We start from the raw sequence: 4,510 nt of genomic DNA, 5'->3' as shown, positions 1-4,510 counted from the left end.
GNGGGGNANTNGNTAGTTCATATTGTTGTTCCTCCTATAGGGTTGCAGACCCCTTTAGATCGAAAGGAAAGATTCTTAAAAACAATGGTTGAGATACCAATGCCACATTTTTATGATTTCACTTTACTAAGTGACAGATAAAAGCTTTGTCTGAGTAGAAAAGCCCATGTCCTAATGTACTGGTAAAATACAAACAAACAAATGAACAAATAAAAAAAATCTAGTACACTCAGTATAAATTGTATTTGCTTCATGATATATCAGAAAACAGTAAGATTGAACTACTTGTTATAAGTTGGCAATTAAATGATTTTAACTAAGCATAATTAAAATTAAATTATTTTTAATTTCTCATGTAGGACAAGTACATGTCTAAATTAGAAAGAAAATTTTAATAGCTTAATTAGGGATCTATAATTATAGTTTGGTATATTAAAAGAATGTGGCTTAGAAAATCAGCACAGTAGTTATGGTTTTAAATATTTTTATAAAAATGCCTTTATATAGGGAATTCTACTTCTGTCTTACTGTCACTCTTGGAAACACTTCTAGCTATATTATTCTCCTCTGACCAATCTTTTAATTTCATGACATTTTCCTTCTGGCTTAGTCTCCTTTGAGCTATTTTCAACTCAGAAACTGATTCTATTAAAGCCACAAATCAAACTATATCACTTTTGCTGAAAACCTTCCAGTGACTTTCTATCTCGTTCAGCCCTAAAGTCTAACAGAGGGAGACAAATAGAGAAGCAACGCTGTAAGTGATGGCCTTTCACTACTAGCATCCTCCAAGGATGTGAGCAAACCTCACCTTCTTTTGTAAAAAACAGACGGTATTTTCTTTCTTTATAAACATACTTGATAAAATGTTCAGAACAGATGCATTCAATGCTCTGCTTTTAAACCTTTTAGTTAGGAAATAGTAGCTATGACATCTTCACACACTTATCATTCTACTTGGTTCATATTCATCTTCTCATTTTTATTTCTTATTTTTCTCCTCTAGCCATTTCCCTTTTCTCTTCTTACTGGTAATCTGCTTTCCTGTCATATGTAGGTAATTACATTTCAATTCCACATAAAATAGAAAACATTTTATGCCTAACTTCCCTCTACTGTGGGTTTTTTTTTGTATTCTCTCCCCCTCTTTTTTAGTCTCTTCAAGTCACTAAACACTTCTTACTGCAAAATATGTAGAAATATGGTACCTATGCATTTGGTTTTCTTACCATTTTCTTCCTCAATTGTATCTTATATTATTTGAAATAAGAATATCTGCCTTCTTAGCCCTCCACTGTTATGTTCTCAAATTCTAGTAGGATTCCTGATTATAGATCCCTCACCTGGACTAGTTGACCAAATGGAAAATGGAGGTTTCCTCTTCCTTGGAGATTACAAAAGATACAAGCTGGCAAATATCATAATTTCAAAGGGAAGAGCATAGTGCAGGCCTGTCCATCTAACAATCTCACCTTTCTCTGCTTAGTATACATGACAGGTTCATGGTTATAGGAACCAAAAAATCCAAGGTCTGTAGTAAGCAAGCTTAGACACAGGTTTAAATCCAAGGCAATACAACTACAATTGGAAGTTCCAGTTGGGTCTGAAAGGAGAATAATGTTGCTTTTCAAATCAGTGCATTTAGAGAAATAATTATTCTCATGTTCTTCTCAGGCCTCCAGTGAATTGGATGAAGTCTATTCACACCGAGAAGGCAACACTCTGCCCATTGATTTATTGATTCAGATCTTAATTTTCTGCAGAGATACTTTTGGAGTAACACCCAGAAAACAATGTCCAATCTGAGTTTTCTTACTCTATTACCACTCATCACATTTGCTGCAATTCAATCAATTCTGAACGGAAGACGTTAAGTATGTAATATTATTTTAAGGGACCAGATGGTTGTTCAGATAGTTGTATTCAGACTCATCTTTCACACACACACACGCACACACACGATTATCAAAGGTTGCAGACAGAATATTTGTTCTTCACTGATATGTGATGTGTATAGGAATTTTCATCCAGCAACATAACATGGCTGCTCCAGCAAGGGATCATATCCAAAGACCTAGGTTAGTTTGATCCAGGTGGAAAGCAGACATGCTCTTAGTACAAACCTTTAATCCCAAGCAATAAATGTAAAGTTATCAGCCATGTTACAAAGTGATATATAATTGAGAGGCAGACAAAATGGTGAGTCAGAAGAAGATTTGACAGAATGAGTCATTGATAGGAAAAGACCAACTCTAAGAAGAACAGGACAGGAAATAGAGACTACTTAAGAACAGCACAGGGAAATAGGGAGGAGAGTTTTACCAAAAAAATTTATCCCTGAATAATTTCACAGAGAGAACAAGCCAGAGAATGAGAAGGAGCCAGAAGATAAGAAAGTATTGCCAGAGTTAGTTTGAGGCTAAGCAGAGAAATTCAATAAGAGGCTGAGAGAAAGCCTGCTTGACTAAGTCAGCTTGGAAAGGAGTTTGCGTCAGAACAGCTGAGTTGAACCAACCAGTGAGAGTTTAGAAAGATCTAGAAATGGTAAGTTTATTTCTCAGTAAGCCTTTAAGATGACAATTACATCTGGTGAATAAAAGATACTTTTAAACTTATGTCTGTCAATGTTGTTATTTAAAGGCTCATGATTAAAGTAAATAAAAATAATGAACTCATAAATAGGAAGACATCTATTTTTAATGTAAAGATAATGATGAAGAGGCTATTTTTAAGTGATTTAAGAGTTTATTGCTTACAGAGTTGACATTCTGATAGAAATCAGAGCATTGTACAATGAAAATTAAAATCTTTGAGCTGCAGTTACCACAGATCAAAGGCATGAGTAATTATTAAACTGGGAAAGAAATGATAGATGTTCTTACAAACCCAGAGCACAGTTGTGAATATACCTGTTCAACCTGGATCAGGGGTTGGCAAAGACAATAGAACCCCTTTTGTGCCTGGGCCTGGGCCTGGTGACTCATTTCTGTTCTACTGGCACTCAGGAGGCTGATGTAAGGAGGGGGGAAGGAGGCTTGCCATGAGTTTGAGGTCAATGTGGGCTCACAGTAAATCCTTAATTTGCTTAGGTTCTGAAATGATACTCAGTCTCAGCACATACACACACACACACACACACACACTTCCCCATAAATCCCCAAAATATGCCTACAAATACCCTTCCCCAACAATACAAGGAATAGTAAAACTTTGTTCAACCTACCCCCCACTATGTTTCTATCTGGATCATGAAGCTGTCTACCTTTCTAGCCCATCTTCTTATATTAACCACCACCACAACAATAATAATAGTTTCAACTCCGGATTATTTGGAACATGGAATTGACTCTTAGTTTGTTTTTTAAAAGAATAGTTCTTAAAGAAGGTGTTTTCAATATTCACTTCCTTTTTTTACCACATGAATAAAGTAGTGCCAAAAAATAAGTCAGAGTCCCCAAATCCTTTGACCAGCTTAATGTTTTTAATTAACGTGTTTGACAGTTAAATTTACAGTCTCATATTTAAAATGTAGTTTTTAAAACATCCTTATAAAATTTTGTAATTACCCAGGTTTCTTTTAATAAAATGAGTTTTACAAACTGTGTTTTCTCTGTTGCTTTGTAATTCTAAAAGAATCATGATTCGGCACATTAAAAATTACTCAAGGTTATTTTTCTTTTGTTAAAAAATACTGTTTTAACTCATCAGACCTTGCAGTACTTCAATTTATTTTATGGTTTAACTTCCCTTTGGGTAACTTATTCACTACTTCCTGAAATCAACCAGTCTTCTAGGTAGAAATGACTAGGTTTCTAGAAATGGCACCTCAGTGAGTCATTATTTTGGCTTGAAATTTCTATTTCCAGGGGCTAGAGAAAACATTATGGATACTGGCACACCCATTATGAGACATATGTTAGCAGAACTGAAGCATTTACACATTAAATGTTCCTTTGGAACGTATTTGAATATTTTTTAAAAAGGAGGCTCTCCTCCCTTTTTTCACCAGGAAAGCAAGAGGCTCCCAGGACCCAACATGGTTGACATTAGCTGAAATACCCAACAATGGGGAGAGAGAACCTGTAGAGACCATATCCATGGGTTAGGCAAGGCTCCAGTTGAAGAATGAAACCACCCTCTCATCTCAAAATTTCAACCCAGAATTGTTCCTGTCTAAAGGAAATACAGGGACAAAGATACAACTACCAAACCCAGACACTATTGGATATGTCAGAAAGAATTTGCTGACAAGACCCTGATATAGCTGTCTCTTGTGAGGCTATGCCAGTGCCTGGCAAATACAGAAGTGGATGCTCACAGTCATCTGTTGGATGGAACACAGGGCCCCTAATGAAGGAGCTACAGAAAGTACCCAAGGAGCTAAAGGGGTCTGCAACCCTATAGAAGGAACAAACAATATGCACTAACCAGTACCCCCCCCCCCAGAGCTGTGTCTCTAGTTGCATATGTAGTAGAGGATGGCCTAGTTGGGCATCAATGGGAGGAGAGG

Source organism: Mus caroli, chromosome 13 (genome assembly GCF_900094665.2).
Source record: "Mus caroli chromosome 13, CAROLI_EIJ_v1.1, whole genome shotgun sequence".
Classification (NCBI taxonomy): Eukaryota; Metazoa; Chordata; class Mammalia; order Rodentia; family Muridae; genus Mus; species Mus caroli.
Note: the sequence above shows the minus strand (reverse complement) of the source record.